This window comes from Triticum urartu, chromosome 6A (genome assembly GCF_056163025.1).
Source record: "Triticum urartu cultivar PI428250 chromosome 6A, HENAU_Tu73, whole genome shotgun sequence".
In the NCBI taxonomy this organism is placed as follows: Eukaryota; Viridiplantae; Streptophyta; class Magnoliopsida; order Poales; family Poaceae; genus Triticum; species Triticum urartu.
In genome coordinates, this window is record NC_141878.1 from 404,130,431 (window position 1) to 404,139,400 (window position 8,970).

Consider the following 8,970-nt stretch of genomic DNA (forward strand, 5'->3'; position numbering starts at 1 on the left):
AAATAGTACACCCGGACACCAAACTTGCCGTTCACACACATAGGAGTCCTACCCGGACACAGGAGATAATCTTCCGCTTTGTCTTCACAGCCCATCAGCCCGGCCCATATCGAATAGACCGGACACCCGAGGACCCCCTAATCCAGGACTCCCTCAGTCATCTCTGATAGGTAAACCGAACCAGTGAGGGACTTCTACCTGTGTTCTCTTGTGAATCTCACAAACACATTAGTCCCTCAACCACGTTTGTCGCCAATACTCCAAAACCAACTAGGGGTGACACTAGATGCACTTACAAGTTCTTTGCCTTTTGGAACAATTGTCGGGACGGAAAATTAATTTTAACAAATGTGAATTGTTCTGTTTTGGGAGGGCCAAAGAGGAACAAGATGTGTATAGACAATTGTTTGGATGTGAAATGGGATCCTTACCGTTCTCGTACCTAGGGATACCAATTCATCATCAGAAATTATCGAATAAGGAGTGGACTTGAAGACCGATTTCAGAGAAAACTAAGCTGTTGGAAGGGCAAGCTATGTCTTATGGGGGCCGGCTAGTGCTCATAAGCTCGGTTCTAACTAGTATGCCGATGTCCCTACTATCTTTTTTTTGAAGTACCGGTAGGGGTACGCAAAAGATTAGATTTCTATTGATCTCGTTTTTTCTGGCAAAGTGATGAAGTGAAAACGAGATACAGATTGACTAGATGGGATATAATCTGCAGACCCAAGGACCAAGGCGGGTTAGGGGCCGAGAACTTAGAGGTTAAAAATAGATGCCTACTTAGCAAATGGCTATTTAGGTTGTCTGTTGAAAACGAAGGTACATAGGTACAAATTTTGCGTAATAAATAACTATGATCTAAGACATTGGTCCAAGTTACTGTAAGACCTAATGACTCGCCTTTCTGGAAGGGGTTAATGAGGACGAAAGAAACTTTTTTCAGAGAGTCAAGTTTAACATTGGGAATGTCATCGGTACTAGATTCTAGGAAGATACATAGCTAGGGGAGACGCCTTTAGCCTTACAATATCCCTCTCTCTCTAATATTGTACACCGTAAGGAGGCTTATGTTGCTACGGCATTACAGTCGGTTCCACTAAACATTCAGTTCAGGAGGGCTTTAGTGGGGGAACGTTTACATCTGGTGTGTAGGTTGATGGACGTTCAACTCTCGGACCAGCCAGATGCCATTCACTGGAAATTATCTAGGAACGGTAGTTTCACAGTGAAATCTATGTACTTGGACTTAATTAACTCTGGGCCAATAAGGAGATCCATTCACATTTGGAAGGTTAGAGTTCCGCTAAGAATCAAAATCTTCATGTGGTTTGTCCACAAGGAAGTGATTTTAACCAAGGATAAATTGGTAAAAAGAAGATGGGTGGGTAGTTCACGATGTTGTTTTTGTGACATTGTCCTCTCACGAAACAACTCTGCGCACGATATATATAGCCTTTAATGTTAGTCCTCCGATTAGTATAGACACGTTATTTGGGACGTGGCTAACCGAAGTGGAATCATATATTGTGGGACATATTCGGATAGGGATATGCGCATTATTTTGGGCTATATTGAACTACAGAAATGATATTATCTCTAACAGGATACACAGAGCCACTGCTTGGATCCGTACGTGGTCGTTACTTAAGCATGCGGACTCCAGGGAGCTTTTAGATATTGGGTGCAACCGGTGAAAGATGGCAGTAGGGGTTATCTACAACCGGCTTGGATGGCGAATAGGATAGGTATTTAGTCATCTTGGCTTATTTTTTGCCGGCTGTGGCAGTTCTCTTTTTACTGATTTGTTTCATGCTCTTTTTGTGAGCTTTTTGGAACTTGAGACTTTGTTTTGGAACTTCAGATCAATAAAATGACTTCATGCATCATTTTGATGCAGACGCAGGGGAAGTCCTCCTTTTTGAAAAAAAAAGTACATACCACTACACTCGCAGGTTACAACACGTAAAAGATTTTACTTAGTACTACTCCCTCTGTTTCAAATTACTCGTCGTAGAAATGGATGTATCTAAAACTAAAATACATCTAGATATATCCATATCTGCGACAAGTAATTCGGAACGGAGGGAGTACTAGAGAAGAAGACGAAGTCGCGTGTCCTGTTCTGCATGAGTGCTTCAGCCACATGTGATTAAAATTGACTCCATCCTGACCTCTTACGATGCTAGGCAGTTTGTCTGAAGTTGATACACCCGTTTAACCAAATTTTAGGGGAAACTGCTGCTGTCTTTGCTTTGTGATCAGGAATTATCATGTGTTCATTTATTGTGGTGAATTCGATCGTGGGTTTGCTAGACAAGTTACCTGCTTGTTCTCGTATCGCATCCTTCACAGTATTCACCTCCGAAGCTACAGCACATTTGCAGCTAATCATGGCATGGACTCGTGTGAGGGAAGAGAGATGCTCGATGCCAAAACTGAAATTTCCATAGATACACAGTGCTTCGCGTGCGCTGAAGTCGAGCGTCAGCCTCTGTAGCTCCTTCATGGCTCCTGGTGTGAACTCCAGCTCCGTCCCACCAGATCGGCATATGAGCGATAATACTTTCACACACTTAAAGCCATGGTCCACGCCGACTTTGCACCTGCCTTCTGGGTTCCATTTGAGTTGTGAGCTGAATCTTATGCCACCTGAAGAAACTAACTTGAGAAGGACTAGATGAGGCAAACCTCCCAGGGCACGGACAGCTTCATCTTCTAATCGAACAATTTCAATATCCAAGTGGGTAACGCTGAAAAGAGAGGCCATCCTGTGTGCAGTCCGTCCGAGGACTGGAACCGAGATTTTCAGCTCAAATCTTCAGAGCTGATCAGATGGAGGGAACTCCAGCGGTATGTCAAGCAAACCAAAATTGAGGCAATCAAGTGATAGGCAAGTAAGCTTATTAGACCTTGTAACCTCCATGAGGAAAGTCCTGACACTCTCGTTATCATTAGATAAGTGTGACCCATCCAATCTTATGCCAAGGACCCTCAGCCGCTCCGACTTCCTCAAGAGCTCTGCCACTGAATCAATTGACCTGCTACTGTAGACACCAACAGTTGATACTTCTTCTAATCCTTGCATTTTCAGGATTTCGCTAGGCAGTTTGACGGTGCCGTCAATTAGCAGATGTGCCAACATTTTCTGTTTAGCCATAGAAGTAGGCAAAGTGCTCGGCATTTTTGTCTTCCTCAAATTCAGGGTCTCCAGCTGCCCTAGTTCTCCGATTTCCTCTGGTAAAGAATCGATTGCAGTCTCTGCAGCCCCCAGGTATCTCAGCAGAACCAATCCCCCGATGCCTTGAAGATGGCGGCTTCTCAAATGATAAGTACCTTGCAGATCAAGTACTCTTAAAAGTTTGAAGGATGGAAGAACAGGAGTCCCATCGATTTTTCCAGATAATGTGAGGGCCGAACGACCAGCTATCCCTTCAATATCACCCAAAACAATCATAGATCGCACTCTAGATAAGTGCATAGCAAATGACGCCAAGGTGGCATCTCTGTCTTCGTCATTGTTGTTAAAGCAGTCTAGCGAGAATCGCCGAACCATGTCTGTGCTCAAATGAGCACCACCAACTGTAACAAAGTTACCTTTGCTCGACAAAGAATTGATGAAATCAAGAATCACACCATGAACGGTGCAACCCACTGGCTGGTCATCATTGTAGTTGAACACAGGTTGAATCAGTCTCCTGATGATAAGCTCTTTGAAGTAGAGCTGCCCTGTCTCCCACAAGCTTTTTTCGTCTCCTGTTTCTTTACCTCCATTTTCTTCATATCCTATGATTTCACCTCCTTCAACTCTCGTTTCTTCTCCTCCATCACCTCTTATTTCTTGAGCTCTTCTTTCATCATCTTTTCGAGGGATAAGTCTTTCAGCAATCCATAATCGTATCAGACGGTCCTTCTTGATGGTGCAACCTCCTCGAAAGACACTCAGGTACAACAAGCAAGACCTCAGAGGCAAAGACAAAGCATCATAACTCATCTGCAGTGTCTTCATAATCCCATCTGATTTGGAATATTGCTCCACTGATGAGACAACAGATATCTCGGGCTCTGGTAGTTGTTTGCATTTTGCTGCTAATAAGCCAGCTGCAAGAACTAGGGCCAATGGCATGCCACCACACATTTTAAACATGTTTTTGGTTACTTCAGCATGATCAGCCGGCCATTCTTTTTGCCGAATTAATTTCAGGTATAATCTTGCAGACATCTCCTCGTTAAGTGGCTCAATCCGATAGATATCCATGGGATGTACAGAACAACGTTGAGCAACAGCACTGATGCATGTTGTTGTCAATACCCTGCTTCCATTATTCTCGTTGGGCAAAGCAGAATTGATAATTTTCCAAGCCTGTGTGCTCCATAAGCCATCCACTAAGATGAAATACCTGACATATTAAATGACAAATCAGTATAAGCTACTATGACAATTCAAAAAGTAAGATATGACGGACGGTGCGAAAAATTCAAATATAAATATCCAACTTCACATACATAGAAATTCGCAAAGTTACAAATATCGGACGATTCACTGTTTAATCGCTACTCAACACCGACCGAGCAGCTACCAGTTACCGTTTTGGTTTTCAAATTGATTTATGTAACTTTTTTTTACATGAAACTGATTTATGTAAGCATGTATCAATTTCTATTGCAGATTCCCTTAGAAACTTCCACGATAACCATGAAACAGAAAGCATACACCATCTATTGGCTGATGTCGAGAAATTTCTCCTAAAAAAAAAACAATTTTCCTACTACAAAGAAAATGAGAGGGTTGTCAAATATTGGATTAAGGGTATATTTGGTTTGTGGCCAAAGTGTACCCTGTCAATTTTTCGGCTTTCGACCATGATCAAAACATTGATCTTTTTTTAGATGAGGTCATACTAGAGCCAGGGACATTCGGGTGTGCCACCTAAAAAGATATCAGCATCAGACATGTGCTGTTGATTTGACCAAAAAAGCAGTGTAGATACATTAATAAAAAAGAACCTAAATCTTCGGGTGGACCGAGGGCCAAATTTTTGGCATGGCAATGCTCTTTTGCTAACTCTAGTTCATTCTTTTAGCCAATGTTGGCCAATCCATAGGGAAGAAAAGCCTTTACCAAAGTTTGGATAATCAATCTTTTGGTATGGCAGCCTTGGACAAAAACCAAGCACAACCTAAGATGAGAAGATCTAAGTGAATTTGACTACTTTGTAACAAAAGAACACCCAAGTATTGCCACCTGGAATTCGATCCTTGGTAGGCTGGGTGTACAACCACCCCTCTAACTAGTTGATTCTCTTCCCAAATGAAGTTTAATATATAAAAGTTCAGATGCCTAAGAAGTACATACTACGTTGAACAAAACATATCTACCATTACGAGTGCTTTCCTCAAGATGCATTCTGGGCTGGGTACATGGTTTATTTCCCGAAATTTCAACTTCCTACGTCAAGTCAAGAAACCTAGATAAGGAAGAGGTAATTAAACTGCAAGGCAGTACCTCTTTGTGGCGAGGTACTTCCAAAGCTCAGTGAGGAGTTTTTTCAGATCCGGGGCTGTGCCCCTTCCATGCCTAGGATCAATCTTCAGGTTTATTTTCTTTTCTGCAGAGGGGTTTACTTGACAAAGTATTTCCTGCACAGTCTCCCTAATGGATGGTCTCCGGCCAAGAGTAACAAAAGCTCGGCACTCAAAGTTCCCTTGAATCTTTGAATAAACCTCCTTGGCAAGAGTAGTCTTACCAAGGCCTTCCACCCCGAGGATGGAAACCACCTTCCGCCGCTTCTCATGCTCACCAGTGAGATGCTTGACAAGCTCATCCATTGGAACTTCCATCCCGACAAGGGCAGTTTTCTCCTCGAAAAGTATATGTGAAGCAACTGTAACTTGGGTGTGGCCGGGTAAAGAAGCAGGATCACGAAGTTCAGACGACACTTCAATAACGAAGACCGTATCTTTCACAGAGCTCACACGCGTGCTCGATCCGGGCCTTGAATCTTTTCACTTCATCTTCTAAATCCACTAGTTTGCCCCCTGTGTTTGGCATCGCCGGCATCTGATCGATCCAGTCCTCGATGTCGAAGACCAACTCCCTCACAATTTTCATACACACTTGGACTTGCCAATTCATCTTACTTGGCAACACAACCACTTGGCTGAAACTCTCCAAAAGAATCATAAGATCCTTTTGTAACCCTTCAATTACAAGGGAGCAATCCTTTAGCTTGGTGAGCTTGTAGACAACAGAGTTCACTGATCCTGCCGAATAGCTCACCATGGGCTGGCCCTCCATGATCTGCATACGTGGCTGAGCGTCAGCAAAACACAAGAGCTAGCCAACTCTCAAAATAGACAATTTAAAAAAGAACTGCCTAGTCTGTTGAACAAGGAATTCATAATGCGTCAAGATTTGTAAGGGTTAATCGATGGAGTCGACGTCTAAATTACCAGATATCTCAACTCTCAGCCAAAAAAAAAAACAAGGGCATAACTGAGAATTGAGAAGGGGACATACCTAACCCAAGGCGTACGGCGAGGGCAGGGCGCGCGGCGTGTAGGCGTCGGCGGCGAGTTCGCGCGGCTCCAACCGACGAGGAGACGAGAGGAAGGTGGCTGAGAAGAAGGTTAGGAGAACCGTCCGCGGTCGATCGAGGAGAGAAGAAACACCTAGGTCGTCATGGAGACTGGAGCAGGCATGGAGGCGGACGGATCAAACTGGCCCCGGCGAGAAGCGAGGGGGATTCTATCGGTGCGGCTCGGTGAGTTTTAAATTGTAGGCCACACATAGATCATTTCGTTGGTACTACTCCCTCCGTTCCGAATTAGTTGTCTTATATTTGTCTAGATACGGATGTATCTAGCACTAAAATGAGTCTATATACATCCGTATCTAGACAAATCCAAGACAAGTAATTTAGAACGGAGGGAGTACTTTTTAAAAAAATCTTTACTCATAATGGAAAAGTCCATACTTCGTTTCTTTCGTTCACTCACTGTCGGAGTAAATGACCACGGATAGCCTCATCCGCTCCCCCTAATATTTCAAGACATCGGAGCCGGCTGCGTCCCTCAAACCACAAAGATGAATAGTCGTCTTCTTCGGACCGGCTGGTCCAAGCGGCCGGCTGATAGACAGCGGCGGGGCCCAGAGGACGGCCATGAGGTGGGCCGACTCCTACCAGGTGGCCTCCAGGGAGGCCGGCTTCTGATAGTCGGACCCCCTCTCCTTCAAAGTTTACACGTCATTATGATGAGGAGACGAGGCGTGACTACAGTATAGCCTGCCACCCCCAAATCCAGGGCTGAGCATGGCCACAGTGTTACGTGCCGAGCGGACATCCCCTGCCCGACGCGACACTGTTGCCATGTGACCCATGACAAGAGGAGCCATGCTCCCACTACGGGCCGTTGGTACGACCTGTAGGCGGCGGGCCCTATTTGTCTGTGAGAAGCTAGAAGATGGCAGGCCCTGACCAGTCGGCGAGGGGGAGGCCGACTCCCAGCAGTCGACCCTCCCCTTCCCTCAAAGTCTGTGCGCCATTAATCAGAAGTGATGGGGAATTGCTACAGTAAACGCCCATCAGGCAGCGGCATTGTAGCCACGCTCCCCCGACAAAGCACACATCATCAGTGGCGTTGCTACAGTGCTAAGCAGCTGGCAGGACCCGCGAGCAACGGGCACGGCCTGTCGGTCAAGTACAAAACAACTAGTGGGACCCACCAGGCGGCGGGCCCCAGCAACCGGCGGAGAAGTCGGGCACCACAGACACTGACGGATGGGTCCTACGCCCAGCCAGATTACCATTGTACCCCTGAGGGTAGGCCTATATAAACCCCTCAGGACGCCCATGCAAAGGGTTCAGCCTCTTAGATAACACACACACATAGAGAGAGGAGTAGAGCTAGCCTTGCCCTTCTTCCTCCTCTAGCCATACAGCTCAAGGAGCAAGCTTATAGCTACTTGTTAAGATAGTGATCATGCGGAGACCCCGCAAAGCAGGACTAGGGGTGTTATCTCCTAGGAGAGCCCCGAACCTGGGTAAGATGCGTCGGCGTACCTATCTACGCCTTATCCCGTTTCTAGGCACCGACGATGTATTACTCTCCCACACCATGATAAGCCATCCTTTGGCATATGTCGCACGACACCCCTCGACATTTGGCACCCACCTTGGGGCTAGGTGCACCGTCGTCCGGACATCTGTTCTGGACGGGAACACTTTTCCTCCCTAACGAGTGCAGCCAGCCCGGCACACCCGATGACGTTTGCGCCGACGCGCTGCATGGCGCAGAAGTCGCTTGCACGGCGGCCAGCCTTGCTGATCTCGTCGGCAAGATCCGCCTCTCCGACGAGCCCGCACCCGACGCGGGAGCAGCCAGCTCCGAGAGTTGCTTCGTCAACCTCCTTGGCAAGCTTCACATCGCCAACGAGCCCGCCACTGACCTAGAGTCGGTTGGCTCCACCGACCCGATACTTGTCGACACCGACACGGCTTCCTTCGACTCCTTCCTCGCCAACATGGTGGTCATTGACGACCCACTCCCTCGCGCGGAGAGCGGCGGCAGCACTGTCACGGAGGTGCTTGTCATCGGCCATGACGGTGCCTCCGGCGGAGCCACCCAGGACCCGCTGCAGGCGGCAATGCGGGACCTATCCACACCAATCACGGCAGATGCCAATGCCAAGACGCTAGAAGCCTGCCGCGTCTCGCTCGCTAAGAACGCAATTGGCTACCATGAGACGCCTCTCTGAGGCCTTCCAGTGCGAGATTGACCGCGCCGTTGGCGGCACGCCAGCTGCTGGCGCGCCCAGCCATGTAGGCACGGTCCGACAGCGCGACGCTGCCGTTGCCAGCATGTTTGGGGTAGACCGCCCTGTCTACGCCACGCCCGTGGAGAACATACGAGCTGTCCAGGCGGCAGCAGATGAGCTGGACCACCTGGAGGGCGACGAGCGCCGCTGCA

General features: G+C 47.1%; 1 pseudogene across 1 annotated transcript; it reads right to left on the reverse strand.

Moving 5' to 3' along the window:
- Nucleotides 1-1,903: 1,903 nt before the first annotated feature.
- LOC125513619 (disease resistance protein RGA5-like) lies at nucleotides 1,904-6,307 on the reverse strand (annotated as a pseudogene). The gene is made up of 2 exons (XR_015608330.1): nucleotides 5,507-6,307; nucleotides 1,904-4,400 (listed from the first exon to the last, which is right to left on the reverse strand). The product of XR_015608330.1 is annotated as a disease resistance protein RGA5-like (transcript).
- Nucleotides 6,308-8,970: the final 2,663 nt, after the last annotated feature.